The 23,464-nt window shown below is 38.6% G+C and overlaps 1 pseudogene; it reads right to left on the reverse strand.

Annotated features, from left to right (window-relative positions):
- Positions 1–684: 684 nt before the first annotated feature.
- The window catches only part of LOC129682107 (RNA-binding motif protein, X chromosome retrogene-like), a 74,186-nt pseudogene continuing 51,406 nt past the window's right edge, over positions 685–23,464 (reverse strand).

Below are 23,464 nucleotides of genomic sequence, written 5' to 3' on the forward strand. Positions count from 1 at the left end.
GAAGCTGCAAGCCTTTTGCAATGAGTGCACTTACAGGGCCAATCTGTAGCAGGTAGAATGGAAAGGGCTGGAAAGCTGGCCCGTTAAAGGGAGAGTAAGAAATGGGTCTCCTAAATTGAACAGCAGTGCTTTCCAGGGGGCACTGTTTATTCTACTTGGTGTTCATGGCCAGAGTTATGGCTTTCCTTTATAACTAGAAGCAAAATAATTAGCATCATGTGTTATTCTTTTTCTCTTGAACTAAACAGACTCGCGTTTATATATTTGCGCTTTGTACTCATTGTATAACTTTGGGCAAGTGAGCAAATCTCCTTAATGCTCACATTTCTCATTGGGAAATAGAAGCTAAGACTATTCACCTTGCAGGGATATTGGAAGTAAGACAAGGAGAATATATTAAGTGCTGAGCACATCTGAAAGTCTAATGGAAAGTAACTGTGCCACTGATCCCGCTGCCGTGAGGATGGAGATGGAGGGGAGACTGAGACTAGCCTGAGGTTGGGAACTTCGTCACAGCCTCTAACTGACAAAACAGAAATGATGACAGTGGCTAAGACTTGCTTCTGCTTCAAACAATAGATGGAAAAAGATGTAGCCCTCGGGCCAAGGGTTACCTGCAGCCATGTCACCAATACAGGCCCAGACAGCTCAGAGAGGAGAAACTTGGAGGCCCCGGAAGCTGAGTTATGGCTGAGGGCATAGGCAGCCAAGGAGAAGGCGGGCTGGCCCTGAGAAGATGGAGTGAGAGTCAACAGGAAACTCAAAGGCCAGCAGTGAGATCAAATTATTAGGGTCAGCAAGGCAGTATGCTGTGGAGTCAGCAGTCCACTCCTTTCCCCTTCCATGAAAAACAGACTTTTGTAAAGGGGTGAAGATCATCTCACAAGGTCCCCCTTCCACTGAGCTCCAGCCAGCCTCGGCAATCCCACGAGTCTCATCTTCATCCCGGGGTGCCATGCACACAGCCTCGCTGTAGCTTCGAGCTTCACTCTGCAAGTTTTCCTGTAGTCTTTATGAGCGTGACACCATTTCTAAAAAATCTTGAATGAATTTATAAAGCAGTAAAACCAACCCAACGTCAGTTACTCTGCATCTGGTACAGTGTCAGGAATAGAACAGTTTAACACTAATTATTGTGTGTGTTCACATGTAAGTTCTATGACATATGTGTGGAGGAAAAGGGCCAGAGGATGTCTTGTAGGAGTTAGTTCTCTTCTGCTAACCTGTGAATCCTGGGGATGAAACTTATGTCCTTAAGGTAGCAAGTATCCTTCCTGGTTAAGCCATTTCATCAGCCCAAGAACACAATTTTACTTAATTTAATGCTTTTTAAAAGGAAATTCTGTGGCCCTCTAATACAATATTCTGAAGCACTGTCCTTCACCATATCAACAAAGATATTTATGACTCTGTAGGTGGTCACTTAAATATTCTGTGTGGTGTGTGTATGTGTAGACAGAGGTCTTCCTGTCTTCCTCAGCTAGAGCTTACATCAACCCCTTATGTCTTACATGAGGGCTAAATATGGCCTCATATAACAGGGAAAATTCATTTGCATTGTTACATGATTTAATGAGTACCAATCAAAGACTTAAGAAACTTAGGTCTCGAAGCACCCACAGTTATAACCAGACAGCCTAGGGGATAAAGGAAAGGGAAAAGAGCTTGAGTGAGAAATGAAATCAAACCTGGCTACCCAAAGCTAGATTGCCATCACTGGATTTAGGAAGTGCTTTGGAACTTGAAGATCCCTCAGCCGATTTATGCCTGTGGCAAAGGCAGTGGTGGAGCACCCTTCTGTTTGTTCTTATTTCACAACATATCTCGATGCTGTGAGAGTCCAAGCAAGAGTCACAGGTGTGTGCCAGCACACCCAACTATGTGGCCATGAATTTAAATGGTTTGGTCAGTGATGGGTTTCCTTCTGTCACAGGTCATGTTGAAATGCAGTTGTCAACTCAATGGCCTGGCAAGGCCATGCTTCCTCTGTAACCTCCAGGGTTCTGAAGCAGGGCTCTTGAGATAGAATGATGCTTTCAAGGAGTGCCTACTACCTACAGGAGGATCTCGCCTTCCTTTCCCTGCATCCACATCTACATGTCTGCTCTTGTTTTGGACAATAACTTGAAACTGTACAAGGCCCTCATGAAGCAGATAGCAGTACTGTTCTTTTGGAGCTATAGAACATGGAACTAAGTAGACCTCTTTCATTTAAGATTGTCCAGTCTTATCTGTTCTGGAATAGGCAGGAAATGGACTGAAGTAATTAATAATTACTTTTCCTTAAAGTTGTATTTCAAAGACTATAATTCCACATGCACTGAGCTCATGACCATGATAAAGCACAAATAACTTACCTTTAAGTCTGTAACAAAGAACATGGCAAAGCACACAATACACTGATACCATATTTGACTCAATAATCTTTAAAAATTCATGACTGAAAGCATTTATGTAATGTTGCATACCCGTATCCAAAGTGAATGTTAAGACTGTCAGTAAATTTACAAACCCATGTCACTTTCTTCCTAATTAAGATAAATCCGTCACAACCAACGTCCTTTCCTGTATAAACTCTCTCCAATCTCAAGGGCAAACACTCTCCTTTAGTTTTCTATATGACTTTTTTTTTTCCAGAAATGGAATAAATATAACCCCAGGCTGAACACTATTTAGCATCTGAGTCACTGCATGAAGTTGACTTTTTTGGTCACTACAGACATTGTTCCCTCATTTTTATGTCCAAATAAAATCTCATTGTTGTCTCCAAATTTGCTTTGCATCCTCTTGGTGCTGCGATACAAATTGTTCCTAACTCGAAGTTATTAAAAATTGCTGCTAAAAATTCTTCTGTGAGATATTTAAAAAATGGAATTTAATTTGTTGCACATAAATATTTAGACTTAAAGCTCTGAGGTTGTGTGATGCATATTTTCTGTACCTTTTAGAGAAACTGTGGAGATATTTTAGACCCCTGCCAGTGCTTGTGAGTATTCGATGTTACACGTCTTGTCAACATTTGATGTTAGTCATCCTTCAATTGTAGCCATTCTAGTGGCTGTTTGGTTGTGTTTCCCTGTAGGTTTTATCTGTATTTGCCTGTCGGCTAATGATGTTGAGGTCTTTTTGTGCTTTTGGTGAATTGTATATCTTCCTTTCAACGCATCTTTTTCCTTTTTAATCTTTCCTAGTATTGTTACCTCTTTATGAAAGAGTTATGGATTTATGTATCTTAGAAGCAAATCCTGTATGTGTGTGTATGAAATATTTATCCTCACTCTGTAATTTGCTTACTTATTTGAAAACATTTAATAAGTTTTACACAGCAAAAGCACAATTTATCTCTTCTTTAGAATTATTTATTCTGTATGTTATATTTGCTACTTTCACATTAAAAGTAGCTTTCCTTATGACTTTGTTTATAAAAGCTTTATAACTGTAGCTTTCTTTCATTTTAGCGTGGAAAAAATGTTACATTTGTCAATGTCTGTACTGATGTCCTATGGGAACCTTTTTATACTGGCTCTTATCAGTTACTCATAACTTCCCTGACACTGACAACTACTGGACCCAGTTACTGCCTCTCACCTTTCTAGTTCAGAAGGCAAATTTTTATAATACTGTGAAGGATATAGGGTCTAGTCATGTACCAGTCATCTTTCTACTTTCATTGACAAAACATTTCACCAAAGCAAATTAGCCAGGGTTTCTTTTAATTCAGAATTTTTTTGGCATAATCCCACATGGTGGGAAGGCAATGCTCTTGCTCTTGGGACAGGAGCATGAATCAGCTGTTTTTGTGTCTGAAGGAAGCACAGAGAGGAATACCACTGCTCTAGACTTCCTTTTATATTCTGCATAGCACCCAAGCCCGCAGCCAGGTGCCAGACAAAATCACTTGTGAGTATTGCCTCATCAATTAAACCCCTTTGGGAATGCCCTGAGGTAGGTCTCCTAAGTGACCCTAAATCCAGCCCAGTTGACAATGAAGCTTAACTATGGTAATTTATAACAACAAAACTCTGTATACTTTACACAGAGTCCACAAACAGAGCAGCTTCTAGATATATCATAAGAGTGGGAGGTACGGAGGTACCAATTTATTGAAGGTTATGAATCCTAAAGATGACAGCCACTGGGAAGAGAGAAGGAGTAGCCTGGCATCCTGGATTCTTGAGTTCCCTGATGTCAGAGCACAGGCAACAGGACCTCTCTTCACTTCCACATCTGCTGTCCTAAAGCCAGCCAAGCTCCACCACCATCCAAGATGATCTTGAACTAGAAAGGAGAATCACTGTTCTTTCCTCCTGTCTCCCAATGGCAGAACTAAGAATAAAGACAGTCATAAGAGACTCCAAGAAATGAAATCTGTACATTTTTAACCACTACAAAAACACAAAAGATGAAATAAAGATGGAAATTTAACTACAAACACAGGAATAACTGGCCAGCATAGAAGGCATCAGGTGTTATTAAACAGTATATAGGGGTAAAAGACTTTAATAGGCGCTGTTGTGCTGATGTGGGTGACTGATAAAAAGCTGATGATTTTTTGAGGCCGCCCCATGATGTGTCTAAGATTCTTTTCAGCCTGTTTGTATTGTGAACTAAATAAGTCCTCAATAACATATGATTCCTACGTTTACTCCTTCCACAAATATAGATCAGAACTAAAGTGAGAGCCATCTGCTGAAAACTTGGATAAGCAGATTCCCAAGGTCCAAGCTCATCTTTATTCACAGCTCTGGGGTTTCCTGGGAGTTGAGGTCATGGAGATGCTGACTGGGGCAAACCTGCTGCCTGATATGGCCAGAAAATGTTTGGTGAGACAAAATTATACTACAAAGACCCCTTTTCATGTAAGGACCCGAGATGAGACAAACCACAAGTTAAAACTACTCTGGGGAGGAGAAGCACTCTAGAATGGTGGCAGAGCTGAGCAGAGTCTTTCCTGGGGTGGGGGTGGGGGACTATGACAAGTAAAAAATTAACAACAGCAAATCTCAGGAAAGGGTGTTAAGCAAATGAATAAATATTTATCCAAAATAACTGTGTGGACTTTTAGCAGGAACAGGAAAAATCTGCAGTACCAAGAATGTAACAACTCCTTTCCTCCTCCCTTGAGCATGACAGAACTCTTACTTAGGGTGGACATGGATAAGACACAGAGCCTTCCAAAGAGTTTATTTTTCTTTGTGACAGAGTGTGGGGTACAACAAAACCAAAGGTACTCTAAAAAAGAGTGTATTAGAAAGCCTTAAAAAAAGGGATTAAAACTGTTCCTGCAAGGGAGGCACGAATCACTTTGGTGAAGCTGTGGGATAACTGACGCTTCCAAACCCTGTTGGGAAGGAAAGCCATCGGCTATCAGGTAGTGCATGGCCATACTTGGATGTGAAACCAATATGAAAATACAGCCAGGTACTCACAGGAAGATAAGAAATATCTCCAAGTGTCAGAAAAGTTAGGTGACATCAATGCCATGCTTGCGATGTAGAGAACCTCGAGGTGGACATTGCAGCAGAAATAGACGTCATTAGATGGGGGGGGTTTAAGTGACATTACAGCAATAGAATAGAAAATGAAGGAAACAGATGATTTAAACATAATACTTGAGGACTTCACCTTACATCTTTCCATAAAATAGAGAAGAAGCAGGCAAAAGGTAAACAAGTGTATAGAAGATTCAAATAAACGTATAAACCAGCAAATTATAACATTTGTCTCTGGAACACTCCATCTGTAACAGAACGATGTATGTTCATTCCAGGCACACACTGATCATTGTAGAGAGTTGTCAGAACTAGGAAATTTAAATTATTGAAATCACACAGGTACTGGGCTTTGCTCATGTGAGGAAAAGATTAGAGACGTCAGAAACAAGAACCTCACAAATATTTGACATTAATTAACACACTTCTAAATAACCAGTAGGTGAAAAAAAAGGCATTGCTAGGGACTCAGGGAAATTATTTGTGTTGAATGAAATAAAAGAAACAACAGGCCAGATCATGTGAGGAGGTGAAACAGTTCTTAAAGATACAGATAAACAGCTGGAAACACATTTACAGTTAAAAGTCAATAACAACTCTTAATCTGAAAAACTAAAAAAGATCATTCAGGCAAATGAAACAGATGAGGAAATAATTAATAGCCAGATAATAAATGTAAAATTAGGTTAAAAAAACAAGAATAACAAATAAATGGTTACATTATAATCAACCATTATGTGAGCTTGTTGTCAACATTTCAACATCAAGATGACAAAACCCTTCTCACTAGACCATGAATTTAAAATCATCTTAGAAGGATTTTGAGACCTAATGATTAACCACAACTACATATTCCTAGAATGAAATTTCAGACAAAATTTTCATGACATGAACAATAGTTTCTGGATAAAAAAAAAAAATCAATCATTAAAAAGGAAAAGAAGAGGAAGACAAGAAAAAGACAAAGGAGGATGGGGAGAAAGATGAGGAGAAAAAGGAAGAAGCAAAGAAGAGGAGGAGAAGAATGAGAAAAAGGAGAAAAGAAATATGTAAGGGGGATGCCAGCAAGTAAGATAACTATAATCTTCAGAACTCAAGGATGAAAAGTCTGTAAATAAAACCCATAGAATGTGGGAAATTATTTCTCAGTCATGTAAAGAGTTCTTAAAACTCAATAATAAGATGGCAAATAAATCAAATGAAAACCAGAAGTTTGAATGGCATGTGTCCAAAGACAATTCAAATATCTGTCAAATTCTTGAATAGATGCTTAAAATTCTTTCAGGAATTCATTAAGAAAAATTCATTAAGGAAATGAATACCCTAAGAATGATTAAAATTCATTAAGGAAATGCAAATCAAAACTGAGGTGAGAAACAATTTCTCACCAAGCAAGATGACTAAAACTGACAGGAAATATATGACTTAGGCCAATCAGAAATAAGAACACTCACATGCTGCTATTGTAAAGTTGTATAGACGCTTTGGAACACATAACAAGTTCCCAGAATATTAAATATAGTTTTGTCGTATAACCTTAGTTGTTCTACTCTTTGGTCCACACTAGAGAAAACTGAAAAGGCATATCCATACAACATTTGTCCCTGAATATTCCTTGTAGTACTATATACAATTACCAAAAGGTAGGTGAAAAATTAAATCCCACTAAGTGTTGAGTTAATATAAAATCGTGATATGTTTTCATGATGAGATATAACTCAGTAATAAGAAGTTATAAAGTCCTGAACTGTATTACAGTGGTTGAAAACTAGAAAATGATGATCCAAGACAGAAAACACATGGTATAATCCCCTTGATATGAAATGTTCATAATTCATGTCTAGACAAGTTTAGGCTGATTCAAGTTTTTTTTTTCCTTAAAGTACTCAATATAGAACCCCACAAAGTCATCAGGTATAAAGATTCGACTAGCAATACAGAAGGGGCTAAAATGATGACGATCAGTGAAGCCTTTGTAAATGAATGAATCAATCAGACTCAAGAATTTATTCTTGGTCGAGTTACAGAATCAAATAGAGATAGAAGCAAAATTCAAATCCAACTCTGGTGGCTCCTGCCCAGTGGCAACTTGCTGCCCCCAAGAAGGAACCCCAGTGCACTCAGAACATGTGTTTAACATGGATATATTCAACCTGCATCCATTTTGGATAAAAGAGAGAAAATATATGCATTTAAGATTGTTGTGGCAGGAAAATGTAGTAGTCATCAATGTAAGATACCTTATTATTATATTACTTTACCATTTATATACAGAGATATATAGATATATATTCAGTTGTATCTATACAATGAGATTTTCTTCAGTTGTAAAAATAAAATAATGTGTACTTGAGCCTCTTTTGGATATATGCTTAGATGTGGTATAGCTGTATCTTGAGAGGAAGAGCTATTCCTAATTGTCTGAGAAAGCGCCAGATTGATTTCCAGGGTGGTTGTACAAGTTTACATTCCCACTAGCAGTGGAGGAGGGTTCCCTTTCTCCACAACCTCTCATGTTTGTAGCAGCTTTATTTGCAATAGCCAGAATCTGGAAACAACCAAGATGCCCCTCAACTGAGGAATGGATACAGAATGTATGGTACATCTATACAATGGAAAACTACTCAGCAATAAAAAACAAGGAAATCATGAAATTTGCAGATAAATGGTGGGAACTGGAAAAGATCATCCTGAGTGAGCTATCCCAGAAGCAGAAAAAACAAACATGGTATATATTCACTCATTTAGACATATAATATAGGATAAACCTACTAAAATCTGTACACCTAAAGAAACTAATCAAGAGGGAGAACTCTGGCTAAAATGCTCAATCCCCATCCAGAAAGGCAAAGAGGATGGACATCAGAAGAGGGAGAAAACAGGGAACAGGACAGAAGTCTGCCACAGAGGACCTCTGAAAGGCTCTGCTCTGCAGACTATCAAAGCAGCAGATGCTGAGACATATGGCCAAACTTTGAGGAGATTGCAGGAAATCTTATGAAAGAAGTGGGAGTTAATAAGACCCGGAGGGGACAGGAGCTCCACAAGGAGAGCAACAGATCCAAAAAATCTGGGCACATGGGTCTTCCCTGAGAGTGATAGTCCAACCAAGTAACATGCATGGAGATAACCCAGAACCCCTGCACAGATGTAGCCCATGACAGTTCAGTCTCCTAGTGGGTTCAACAGTAATGGGAACAGGGACTGTCTCTGACATGAACTGATTGGCCTGCTCTTTGATCACCTCCCCCTAAGCGGAGAGTAGCCTTACCAGGGCACAGAGGAAGACAATGCAGCCACTCCTGATGAGACCTAACAGACTAAGAAGAGAAGGAAGGAAAAGAAGACCTCCCCTACCAGTGGACTTGGGGAGGGGCATGAGTAGAGAAAGAGGAGGAAGAGAGGGATTAAGAGGGGAGAAGGGAGGAAACTACAGGGGGGGATAAAAAGTAAATAAAGTGTAATTAATAAAAAAAATTAAAATGAATAAAACATAAAAAAATGAAATAATGGAATTTTCAAGTAAATTAATGAAACTGGTGAAATAAAAAAGAATTATACTGAGTAAAGTAACCCAGTCATGGAACGACAAATGCCACATGTTCTCTCTCATGTGTGGACCCCAGCTTTTTAATTTTGAGACTTGTTTTCAACTTGAGGTATCTGCAGAAGCCAGGAAAATAGAAATGGACCATAAGTGAATGGTGTGCTAGGAGCAAGGAGTTAGTTGGACATAGTTGATATTTAAGTAGAGGGTTAATCCTAGGAAAGGAAAGGTTGAAGCTTTGGGTTGAAAGTGCTTGGGAAAATAGAGCCAGGAGAGAGAGGATTAACACAAACAAAAGGCGGTATGTACCAAGAGCCACATGAAAATCTACTAGTTCATAAGTCAGTTTAAAAAACATGTTAAAACTGAAAGCAACAAATCAAGTAACCCAATTAAAAATGTGGAAGCGGCATTACCAGGCCACAGAAGAAGACAATGCAGCCACTCCTGATGAGACCTAATTGACTAGGATCAGAAGGAAGGAAAAGAAGTCCTCCCCTATCAGTGGACTTGGGGAGGGGCATGCATGCAGAGGGTGGAGGAAGGGAGGGATTGGGACTGGAGGAGGGAAAGAACCACAGGGGGGATACAAAGTGAATAAAGCGTAATTAATAAAGAAAAAAAAAGAAAAAACATGGGGTACAGAGCTAAACAGAGAATTCTCAATAGAGGAATATCGAATGGCAGAGAAACACTTAAAGAAATGCTCAACATCCTTAGTCATAAGGGAAATGCAAATCAAATGAGATTTCATCTTCCACCCATCAGAATGGCTAAGATAAAAAACTCAAGTGGGAACACATGCTGGAGAGGATGTGGAAAAGGGGGAACCCTCCTTCATTGCTGGTGGGAATGTAAAGTTGTACAACCACTTTGGAAATCAATCTGGCTCTTTGTTAGACAATTAGGAATAGTGCTACCTCAAGTTGCAGCTATACCTAGGCATAGGTATAAGCATATGTCCTAGGCATATATCCAAAATATGCTCAAGTATATAACAAGGACATTTGCTCAACCATATTCATAAAAGCTTTGTTCATACTAGACAGAATCTGGTAACAACCCAGATGTCCCTCAACAGAGAAATGGATACAGAAATTGTGGTACATTTACCCAATGGAATACTACTCAGCAATTAAAATCAAGAAAATCATGAAAACTTCAGGCAGATGGTGGGAACTAGAAGGGATCATCCTGAGTGTGGTATCCCAGAAGCAGAACGACACACAAGGTATATACTCACTTATAAGTGGATGTTAGACATATAATATAGGATAAACATACTATCCTAAAGGATAAACATATACCTAAAGAAGCTAAGAAAAAAGGAGGACCCTGGGTAAGATGCTCAATCCTCATTCAGAAAGAAAAGTGGGATAGACATCAGAAGAGGGAGAAAACAGGGGACAGGACAGGAGCTTACTACAGAGGGCCTCTGAAACACTCTATTCAGCAGGGTATCAAAGCAGATACTGAGACTCATAGCCAAACTTTGGGCAGAGTGCAGGGAATCTTATGACTGAAGAGGGAGTTTGGAAGACCTGGAGGGGACAGGAGCTCAACAAGGAGATCAACAGAATGAAAAAATCTGGCCTAAGGGTCTTTTCTGAGACCGATACCACAGCCAAGGACCATGCATGGAGATAACCTAGGACCCCTGCACAGATGTAGCCCATGCCATCTCAGTCTCCAAGTGGGTTCCCGAGTAATAGGAACATGTCTCTGACATGAAATCAGTGACAGGCTCTCTGATCAAGTCTCTCTTGGGGGAGCAACCAAACCAGGCCACAGAGGAAGACAATGCAGCCAATCCTGATGAGACCTGATAGTCTAGGGTGGGGAGGGTATCAGTCCACGTGGGGAGGGTAATGGGAGGAGAAGATGGAGGGAAGGTGAGATTGGGAGGATATGAGGAAAGGGGCTATAGCTGGGATACAATGTGAATAAACTGTAATAAAACTAATTTAAAAAAACTAAAAGCATTACAAGAAAGATGTCTTGAATGAGTAGACACCTTATATCTATTCCTAAAAGATATATATTTTTTAATAAAATATATATATTTTAATAAAATCCCAGTACCAAGTGTGTGGTACCTCCTGTGAGTCCTGGCCAGAAACCTCTGAGATGCTTCCCAAACAACACAGGCTTTTGCCTCTTCTCTTGGTTTCGCACACGATAAGGCCCTGTCGGTGAAAACACGTGTATGATGGTTTCCAGATACAGAGAGGTCAATCAGAAACTGAACTAAAAGCTCACGGCTAGCATTTATAGTCCCAGGAGGTTCTGGGCAATCTGTTGGGGAAGAAGGCGTTATTCATCCCACCCAGGTGTGCATGCAGTGAGTGGCAATGCCACCCTGCCAGTTAGGTGTGCTTATTGCAGTAGTGGCATGATTGGGGTAATCATAGGTCTCATTGTATTTGATGCTCAGGTCATAGGAGGAACTATATGCCTGCTACTGCAAACACTACCCAAAACCTTATGACTAGGAAGCTCATAGGCCCAATGGGAAAGTCACCGTTGTTTAGCTAACCTGACATGGCACCAAACTGAAATACAAATGTTTCTGTTTATAACCACAGACAACAAATATTAGTCTCACCCTCAAGAGACGCTTCTCTTTTTAGTGGATGCAGATGGCTGCTTAAGGTGCTGACAATACAAGAAAGTTGAGCACTCAGTCCCCAAGACATTCTTTCCCACTCTTTCTATGACTCAGGACACATCTCAAAGAGGAAGTGAAAAAATTACGAAACAAAAAAGTTGGAAAAGACTGTGAAGTGCCGTCATCTTCAGGACTTGAAATAGACACTGCGGATAAGATCTCAGCAGATGCAATGAGCCTGCACAAGACCAGGCTGGTTTGCATCCAATCAGGCATTGGGAAGGGTTCAAGAGATTGTGTGCTTCCTAGATGATATACCAGCTCTTGATTGATTCTGGCGTAGGGGCAGCCTTTTTCTTCAGTTGAATACCCAAGGATGAACCCACATGCTCTAATGGACAGTTTCAACCCCACGGTCTCATAAATGGCCCCAGTTACTCAGACAGTCAGGAAACCAAACCAAACAAAAATACTAATGTGGAAAAGGAGTCTGTATAGGGAAAAAAGAAAATGACAGTAGTAGGAGGGAAATAGAGGGGATGGTGAGAATATAGAAAATGCATTCTCTGCATGTATGAAATTGTCAAAGAACAAAGTTAGTCAATCAAAAGGAAACGTAGACACTGCCATCTGCTTTTTCTTCATTTATATCAAAATGTTATAAATCCTGTCATTGGATATGCCAGGGCAACACTCATAACATGACAACATTTGTCTTTAAATTTTTGGATCAGGGGGAGAATTACAACTGACTTTTACACTTTTGGCTTTTGTGGCATTAATTTCGGTTCACCATGGCATTCATCCCAATTTATAGAGACTTGACTAGGGTTTGACACTACATGGTGTATTATCTTTCTAGGAATTCCTGATTTTTAGTGTACAGGACAGCATTCCTTGGGTGGCTACTGGGCTACTGATGTATTCATGTGTATTTGTGAAAGTTTTGTCTTCCTAACTAGGATAGTCTTCTTTCTTCTAATCCCAGTGTGGGTGGTTTATAATCAAAATTTGGTGGTATAGGGCTGTGCTATCACTTGAAGTCAGTTATTTAATTACTGGGAACAGATGCTGATCTTGGTCTCTGACTTAAATGGTCTTGGACCCAGACCCATTGCAAGCAGGTAACTAACAAGAGAAAACATTTGTAAAGGAGAAATATACCTGGAATGTTATAACTAATCTATAGTTGAGGCTTCCCATTCTTTTTCCAAATGGGAAAATAATAATTGTCATTTATTTTTTCTCATACCAATCATTCTTATTGTCCCTTGTCCAAACTGTTAAGACCAGTGCAGTCTCACTCTTTCTTGACCTGCTTCTCACTTTAATCTTCATGAACGTTGAGGTCAGTAGAACACAGAACACTGATATAATGGAAGTTTCCTTGGTTTATATGGCACAAATTTACACTCTGTAACACAGTTTGAAGCATACAAGGATGGCTTGTTTGTGTGCTTATGTATGAACACACATATCATGTGTGTGGTTTACAGATGTCACAGTTTTATAAGTTATCTCTGTTCATTACAGAAAATTCTAAAACAATGCGGAAATATATTTTAATCATTTTTGTTTCCTATCATTTATTATTAACCAGGTTTCCTTCTTTTATTTATTTCCTGCTAGCCTAATATCAGAAATAAATTTTATATAGTTACTCTTCATGCTAATCACTACTGAAATTGCTGTTTCTGCCACAGAGAATAATAGAGAGGCCATTTTTTAGCCCAGCAGCCAATTAACATGATGATAAGTCTGAGGGTATCATAAGCTTGATCTTTATGAATTTGAAGTGGCATGTTCAGTTTAGACAGATTAATTAAAACAACCAGGTACACGTTGTTATCATATTCGATTCACATCTTCCAGTATTAAGGTTGCATTAGGTTTATAAAAAGAGGAATTAATCCAGAGAGGTGCTAATTAAATGTAAATAAAGGCCATTATGAACTTCTCAATGGAACTCAATTGGTATTAGTATATTAAATAAAAATGATGTCAATCAGATGCCCAGATGCCTGGCTTCTCTAAATTTTCACCTTTAGGCTTTCAGAGAAGTATTATTGACTAGATAAATTTAATTACAGATGCAGAAGCAGTTTCGCTGACCATTCTCTTGACTACTTTGGACTATGTAGCAATACAACCATTCATTTACACAAAACAAAGGTTTGTTTTTTGTCAACAAATGACTTCTTCTGTTTTATATCAAGCTATTCAGGTCTCCCTCAAAATGTCTAGGGTTTATTGCAATAACGGCACTTTCCCAGGAAAGGGTCCATTTTATTTTAGTTTTTAAACTCATACCATAGAATAAGCTCACACTCTCCTTTCCCATTAAATTTACTTTGAGCATGAGTAAGTTCCTATAAGTATTGAAAACAATATATGATAAAGATTCTTGTTTTTCCCATAAAAAGAAAGGAAATTTTTTAGTTTCCAAAAATGAGTGCTTTTGAAAAATATTCTTTTTTAATTTTTTTATTTAATTTTTTTTCTTATCAGTTACATTTTATTAACTCTGTATCCCAGCCATGTCCTGCTCCCTCATTCCCTCCCAGTCTCTCCCTCCCTCCCTCATCTCCACCGTGCCCCTTTCCAAGTCCACTGATAGGGGGGACCTCCTCCCCATTCATCTGATCCTGTTTTATCAGGTATCTTCAGGACTGGCTGCAAAGTCCTCCTCTGTGGCCTAACAGGACTGCTCCTCCCTTTGCGGGGGGAGGTCAAAGAGCCAGTCATTGAGTTTCTTTTAGAAATAGTCCTTGTTCCCCTCACTATGGTAAACCAATTGGTTACTGAGCTACCACAGGCTACATCTGAGCAGAGGTTCTAGGTTATATCCATACATGGTCCTTGCTTGAATGTCAGTCTCAGAAAAGACCCTGTGCCCAGATATATTTGGTCCTTGTGGAGGTCCTATCCTTTCCCCATCATACTAACTCCCCTTCTTTCATAGGATTCCCTGTACTCTGCCAAAGGTTTGGTCATGAATCTTTGTATCTTCTTTGAAAACAGTGCTAGTTAGAGTCTTTCAGATGCACTCAGTAGACTCCTGTCATACATTCAATGCGCATCCCATCTGTCTTTCTAAACGAGGATTGATCATCTTACCCCATGTCCACTCTCTTGATTATCTTTTTTAGGAGTATAGATTTCATTATATTTGTCATATCTTATAGGTCTATATAAGTGAGTATATACTGTGCTTGTCTTTCTCCTTCTGGGATATTTCACTCAGAATGATCTTTTCTAGATCCCAACATTTGTCTGCAAATTTCATAATTTCCTCCTTTTTGATTTCTGAGTAGTATTCCATTGTGTAAAAATACCCATCAGAATGGCCAAGATCAAAAACTCAAGGGACAACACATGCTGGAGAGGTTGTGGAGAAAGGGGAACCTTCCTCCACTGCTGGTGGGAATGTAAACTGGTACAACCACTCTGGAAATCTATCTGGTGCTTTCTAAGACAATTAGGAATAGTGCTTCCTCAAGACCCAGCTATACCACTGCTAGGTATATACCCAAAGTTTGCTCAAGTACACAAAAGGGATATTTGCTCAACCATGTTTATAGCAGCTTTATTTGTAATAGCCAGAACCTGGAAACAACCCATATGTCCATCAATGGAGGAATGGGTACAGAAATTGTGGTATTTTTACACAATAAAAAATATTCTTAAAATTTTATGATTACTACTAAATCCTTAGCATTAGCTGAATAACATTGTGACTCATTTTCATACTTTACGAAGGCAAAACGTTCAGTTCTAAGAATGTCCTCTGATGTCCACTGCCATATATTGTTGACGTCAAGCACGCAGTACATTGTTTGACCAAACCTTGGATAAACGGGAGAAGTTGATCTTGCCTGCCACGCATCTCAGAAACCAAACGATCAAATGCACTGGGAGTTCTCCAAGAGAAATCATGACTATACTGAGGTGGCAGTGTGAGCCAAGTATTATAAGTCACTCAGATAACTTTTACTTTACCGTACACGGAACAGTATCAATCACTTTTGATTGATACTGTTTTGAACATAGGCATCCAAATACCATCTAATAAAATTGTAAACTTTTAACAAATGCTCACCATTTTGAATGAAATTTAGAAGATACTGTGTGAATTGATCACTTGTGGGGTGAGATTTTACATCAAAACAAGCAAGAAAAAATTATGTGTAAATAAAATAAGACAATTAGTTAGAAAACTCTTAACACTTGAAGCCATAACCCGCTCTACAGTACTATAAAGAAATCTTATATTTGCACTATGGCTCTATCCCCCTGAAAGTGGAACTAATTGCCTGTAGTCACTTTCTCCAGAGGTTTTCTAACTGAAATAATATCATGTCTTGTTATTGAAACAATACATCAAAAGACAACAAACACAAAGCTAATTCTCCATGGACTAATACATTCAGGTTGGAATTTATGTTATATTAACCTATTATTTGAAAGGCTACTGGTGGTAATATTTTGCCTTTAATATTATTAAACTAGTTGAGTCTCATAGGATAAATGCACTCACTAATCAAGGAATCCAGGGGTGTTCTTTTTTTGATGCATGCTCTGAAGGATTCTTTGCAGTGAGGTAAGCCAACACTCTCTTAGTGCACACAAATCTTTAAGGCATTATTCAGTTAGATTTTAAGCCAAATAAAACTGTCAACATCACGTCTCCCAGTCCAGGTAGGCTGACCTTAGCCCATACTATAGACAAGGGAAGCCTAGGTATTTTGATTATCTTGTGACTTTCTGAAACCCAATAATGACAGCCTCAACCAAATGAAGAAATCTCTTGTTCAGTTGTACTTTCAAAGGTATTTTTCAAATGTAAACATAATGTTTTATCAAAAATTCTATGCATGCCTCTATTATGGAAATCGCTATTTATAGATTTATCTAGGCAAAATATTTGCTTCTGCTATGCATAAGGCAGATAATGTCAGTAAGTTGTTGACTTCTGGAACAAAAATACTTGAGAAAATTTACTGCACACATGCCTGAAAGTCCTACAAGGAAAGAAAGGGAGCGGATTCCAATTCAGATTGTGGCCAACTATATGGTGGCAAGGTTTTCAGAGGCCAGATTAGGGTAGGTTCACGTGAGCAGCAAGGGTGTCTGTGCGACAAGCCAGAAAGCTGACACAGAATGTCGTCAGGTTCTAGAAGACAGACACAAATGTGTTTTCCCATTTGTATACTTTAATAGACATAAGGTTAATAAACATAAGGTTGTATCTTGATTGACACAAGAGTCGCTTGTATCACTTTCTTTATTATTTGGTTACCCAAAGACCAAGGCAGCTGTTGCTTAGAGAGGCTGTGCAGGAAAGACTGGAGAGTAAAGGGACACCTGTGAGTGACGAGACTGTAACTAAGTACAGGAACTTAACAGCACCACCTGAAACCCTCACAGCAACACTCTTCTCTCAAAACCGGGAGTGTTGCTCCACCTCACTCTTTTCCATATGTTTGTGCTTTGTGATTCCTACTCCCACATAAATAATATTTAAGCAGAAAGGCTGCCAGTCATTCATTCTATCCTAGTTTAGTCATGTTGTTTCCTGTTAGTGCTGTGACTAACGGGGTTTCTTTGCCAGGATGAGTTAAATGTTAGGGACAAGAGGGAGAATATTTGAGATTATATTACTCAATTCACTATACTCAAGGTAAGTTTTACCTTTTTTCTCCATTTATTTATTTAATCACTTTACATACCTATCCCAGCTCTCACCCTCCTCTACTCCTAATCCCACCCTTCCACTCACACACCCCTCTTCCCATTCCACCACTTCCTCTCAGAGAAGGAGAATTTACAGTTATTAAAATTCAAGAACTTTCAAATCATTTTTTAATGCAGCAATGGGGTGGGGAATCAATGCTGTGGTAAATCTTGACACAAAAAGCTAATGTCTTAAACAATAGAGGAATACAAAGACATTTGTAGGCCAGATACCACTTATCAACTAAGGATGTTTGCAGCTGAAACTAATGACCTGATTTCCATCCCCAGGACCAGCATGGTGGGAAGAACCAACTTCCATTCATTACACACACATGCTATGTCATGTATGTGCTTGTATGCACACACAATGAATAAAAGAAAATAATTTTTCACTTACTGTGACTGTGGACTTTCTCGGAGGACCAAGTAGGCAGGGAAAAGGTTGCAACAATGATGTTGGATGGAACGCCCATTCCACCTGCACTCATCAGTATAAATTACCTATATAACACGAAAATCATCCTTCCCAAGACTAAACAAAGATAGCGATTTAGCAGTTAAAAAACATATTTAATGTTGATAATTTGTTAAATAGTGAAGAATGCCATAATATGTAAATATTGATGCAGTATTAACCAAGGGTCCAGATTCTCTAAAATCAGTGATGGTTATATCTAATTTGATTTTTAATATTTTTCTAAGCTGTTTTTAACATATAATAATTGTAAAAATTTATAGATTCCACGTGACCTTTCCATACATGTATAGAGTGTCAAATGATCATAGCAAGGTTATTGGCTCAAATAAACTCAAGCATTTATCACTTTTCATGTTGAGAATATAAAAATCATATGTTTTAGCTATTTTAAAATAGATAATTGCTTTTTAACACAGTGTTCCCTGAGTTTTAAACATCTCTTTCCCTTTTCCTCTCTTCTAGCATTTTTGACTATTTTCGTCATTATTTTTTAAACTACAAAAGATATGTATCAAGATAAAATGTACAAAAAGTTATTTGAATTTTAGAAGAGATAAATTTGTAATGATTTATTTAAAAAAGGCATGTTTCTACCAAAGTTGTGGCTCACATTAAACATATCATATTCAAAGGAATTAGTTTCACTGAAATATGAGAGTAACAGTTTTAGATTAAGGATAAGAAAGTATTAAGTAATTACTAACACAAAGTAAAATCATAAATATTTTAAACAAATAAGATAATGAAGTTTTTAAAGGATGATTTAATTTTGTAAAATTTAATAGGCTTTTGCAATATAGTACCATGATGAAGAAAGTGGATTTGATGGTTAAGTTAACAGGGACAGGTCTCTGTTCTTTCATTATCTAGTTTGAAAATGGGTAGAAATTTTCTTACGATAACTGTCACAATCATATTCTCTTCTTTTTTCTATTAATTCATTCAATTTACATCTCAATCATAGGCCAGTTCCCTCCTCTCCTCTCAGTCCCACCCTCTCTTATGTATCCCTTCTCCCCTATTGTTCCGAAGAGAGGAGCCTCCCTACCCCCACACCGCAGCTCATCTATTCCCATGAGGACCAAGCTCATCTTCCTCCCCTGTGGCCTTGTAGGGAAGTCCCATCAGGAGAAAGTGATCAAAAAGCAGGCACCATAGTCTGAGTCAGAGCTATGCCCCACTCCCCTAACTAGTGGGCTGACATGGAGCCTAAGATGCCCATCAGACTTATCTTCTTGAGGTCTGTGCATTGCAGTTGTCTATCCTGTATTATACAACTAAAATCTGTTTCTAAGTGAGTACATACCATGCATGCCTTTCTGGGTCTGTGTTACCTCATTCAAGATGATCTTTTCTAGTTCCAACCATTGACCAACATCTACCAAGTGCTACATGCTCTCCAAGAGCTACTGGCCAGGAGCTGCATCTCAGGTCCCCCTTCTGCATGGTATGGATAAGGTGGAACATTCCTTCATTGCTGATCAGAGCACAAACTTGTACAACCACATTGGAAATTAATTTGGGCCTTTCTCAGAAAAATTGGAATAGTCATATCTCAAGACCCAGCTATACAATTCCTGGCCATATCCCCCCAAAATGCTCCACCGTACAACAAGGACATTTGTTCATCCATATTCATAGCAGGTTTATTCCTAATAGCCAGAAACCGGAAACAACCTAGATGTCTCTCAGCTGAAGAATGGATAGAGAAATTGTGGAACATTTACACAATGGAATACCACTCAGCCATTTAAAACAAGGAAACCATGAGATTTGCAGGCAAATGGACGGAACAATCACTATATTGCTAGATTATTTTGAGAATGAAATGAGATAACAGGTGGAAAGCATCTAGCATATGAGTTATTACCTGTGAGCTACATAAACTTACTCATCTATTGACGAAAAGAGTGTGGAAAGCTGATGATAATGATTCCAAGAATATATTTATAAGTGAAACTGAATAGAAAATATACAGCTGCAAATGAATAAACACTTTCAGGAGAGTCAAAATAAAAATTTGAAATCAGGGCTTATTTACTTATTTTTTTTTTATGATAGTAAACCTGGATTTTATTCCCTGAGTAAGAAAGAATCTGTTATATTACCACATTGCTTAATGAGAATTAAAACTAGTTGATAATGAACATTTTTTTTTTCGATAACTCTGCACACTGGCAATTAATGACTTGACTCTGAGGAATTCATAAGATCCTATTTGTTGAAATATCTGATTTTCAGTTTCTCCTGCTTTCAACACTGCTATCATCTTTCAAAGAAAAACATAATTATCTCATGATAAGAAGTTAGTGCTACAAAAAGAGAAAAAATACTTCCCTACAATGCTATCACCCACTAATTTTATTTTAAAATTCACCAGTTTGAACCCCAGTTCCAGGACAAGTGAACTATGCAGACTCCAGCAAGGTAACCATCTCCTAGATTCTGTTTGTTAAGCTGTGAACTGAGGACATATTCAAACTCCAGGTTATTTAGAAGAGAAATGTTAGAAAGTGTAGAAAGAAAGTGAAGGAAGAGGAGAAAAAGGGAGGAAGGAGAGATCTGGAGGAGATCAATGAACAAAGCTAAGCTCAGCCTAAAAGGATGATTCAGCAATTTTCAAATTTCAGGCTTGAACGAGAGACTCTGCCAGTGGAAACTTCCTGCTGCACAGCCTCGTCTAGTCTGAGACTATTTCTGCCTTTCTACTGCTGCCTTGCCTTACTCTGTGGCTAACAGTTAGTGGAGGGAGCTCTAAGAATCTCCACAGCAGAAGACAGAAGAGAGACAAGGGATAAAGTCTGTAATGAGAGATTTAACTGTGATCATTGCCACTGGGATGGAATGAAGGATGTTGCTGTGTTACAATTGTTATGAGACGAACACAGCTGTCTATAAATACGTCAGGACTGTGCTACCATGTGATTGTAGTATCTGCTTTTATTTCATTTAATTTCAGTCTTTTGTAATGATTAATACTTTTGCTGAGATAATTACTTTCTTAATTTTTCCATTTAAAACTCAAGTTTGGTGTGCTGGTTGTTCTGAATTGTATGGTTGACAGGATTTAGCAACAACCCAGGGAACACTCGTCTGCTTCTATCTGTGAGGACACTTCCAAAAAAGATTAACCGAAGGCTGAGTACTCTCGAAATGCTCGGCACCTTGCAACTTGCTTTTTGGGACAGTGTCAGCTGGCTTCCTACTCTTCTTCTGAATGCGCCCCTCAAGTGCAGCTGCTGTCATCTGCTGCTGCCATCAAGCTCCAGAGTCAGCTACTGAAGGGAAGGCCAGCAGCTCACCAGGGAGCTGTAGGCCTCCAACACCTATTTGGGACTTCTAAAAAATTCAGGTATGTGAACTGCACAGCTGTCAGGTTCTACCTACTCCAGCCTTCCAGCAGCCATATTGCAATGCTCAGGTCTTATGTAGCACACACACACACACACACACACACACACACACACACACACATTCTGTTCTGTTCCTCCAGAGGACCCTCACTAATATACTGGGTAGTCAAATAAATGAGTCAGTGGTAAGCCTTTTTTTGTAAGAAATATCAGCTGGGGCAGACAACAGGAACTGCTATTAACCCAGGGACTTTTAAATGAATATTGACCAAATAAGTGATATTATAAGAGAGCTCTGTGACACTTGGATGACATAGGACATCCATGAAGAAAGAGATAAAAAAAAAAAAAACAAACTCAATAGTGATAGACAGCTGTAGCCTGGGGCTGACTGGAAATGCTACTCCTAATACCGAATGTGTTTATGTGTTTGAAAACATTCTGTTTTCAAAATGGACTCCAGTGAGTGTGGCCGAAGCACTCACGACTCAAAAACAAACACTGTGTCACTAGAATGAATGTTCAGGCAGTCAGAGTGTGTAGTTGCTACACTACAGTACAGGACAGGTATCAAGCCTCTTTTAAAAAAAAATAACTTTTTTGAACTTATAATTATATCATTTTCTCCCTCCAAACTTTCCCACATATACCCATTGACTTCTCTCTTTCAAATTCATGGGTTTTTATTCCTTCTCTTTCAGGGCCTATATAAGTTTCCTTATATATTCCTAAATAGATAAATATAATTATATATTCCTTCAGTCTGTATAATGTTGTTTGTGTATGTTTTCAGGGCTTACCATTTGATATTAGATAACCAACGAGTAGGTTCCTTCCTGAAGAAGAGTTTTCCAGGTCTGAGCATTCCTTAGCAGTCTCATTCTTGTTTACAGTGGAGGCGCCATGGTCAGTCTCCTGTCCACTTTGGCGTGTCTGTTGTTGTTTGTGTTCAGCTCACACTAGTGAGACTTCATGGAGGTAGCTTCTGGCCTTCCTAGAAGACACAGTCTCCCAGAAGATCCCCATTTCTCTGGCTCTTGCCACCTGTCCGCCCCTCTTCGGCAATGAGAGCTGAGGCTTAGGTGTTCATGTTGTGTTGCAGATGTAACGTTGGGACTGGGCTCCACAACTCTGTCTGTTGATTGGTTGTGATTTCTCTGAAATGGTCTCCATCGGCAACAAATTGAAGTTTTTTGGATATAGTTGGGGATTGTCCTGTCTAAGAAAATGGAGACTGTAGGTTCTCCTCCAGTATGACTTCACTAGTCCTGAGTGGTTGGCTACGTTTCCAGCACTAGGCCAGGCCTAGTTTTAGGAAGAGAACCTCAGAATCTATGGTATCTATTTTGTTACACTGGAGGGCATCTTCATAAGGGAAATGAAATTGATCCAGTCCAACTGTTTTCTATCTGTGTTCAACTTGCCCTGAGAGTTCAGAGAAGTAAAACAAGGAACTCTTTCAGTATCAATTGATTAGTAAAACTTCAGTGAAAATTATCAATGCTTACTTCAAAAAAATGTGCTTTTCATAATCTGTTACCTACAGATTAAGCATTCCTTAATTCTACTTTCCCTCCACTAAAAATAAGATTCTGTTATCAACCTAATAGTGCTATTGAAAGAATAATATAACATAATTCTTCACTTAAAATGTCCTGTCTATTAAAAATAAAGACAATGCAGCCAGTCCTGATGAAACCTGATGGGCTAGGGTCAGAGGGAAGGGGAGGAGGACCTCCCTATCAGTGGACTTGGAGAGGGAAATGGGAGGAAATAAGGGAGGGAGGGTAGGATTCGGAGGGGATGAGAGAGGGGGCTATGGCTGGGATACAAGTAAATAAACTGTAATTAATAAAAAATAAACAAATTTTTAAAAAGAGGTGATGTGACTTTATTTTAAAGCGAAAATATTTAAAAAAAAATTTAAAGCAAAAGAAAATTTTGCTTTCTACATGAAATTATTTTGGTGTTTTATTTTTCTGTTTTCCTTGTATATCTTTCATATTACTAGAAAGCAAAAAAAAAATTGGATTGAATTTTTTGACAAAATTGGAAAGAAACTCACAGGTGTTTATTGCAGCTTGCAGTTAGCTAAAAGTAAGAATCAGTTACCCACTTTACAATAGAGTTTCTACATACATTTATTTACTTTTTTTATAATAAGAAATTTATCTGTTTGGTTAATATCTGCCAAGTGAAGCAGGAAATCATGAGCTGTGATTTCCCAGTCAGTCAATATTGACCTCTAAA

This window comes from Psammomys obesus, unplaced genomic scaffold (assembly GCF_907164565.1).
Source record: "Psammomys obesus unplaced genomic scaffold, mPsaObe1.curated_primary_1811, whole genome shotgun sequence".
Lineage (NCBI taxonomy): Eukaryota > Metazoa > Chordata > Mammalia > Rodentia > Muridae > Psammomys > Psammomys obesus.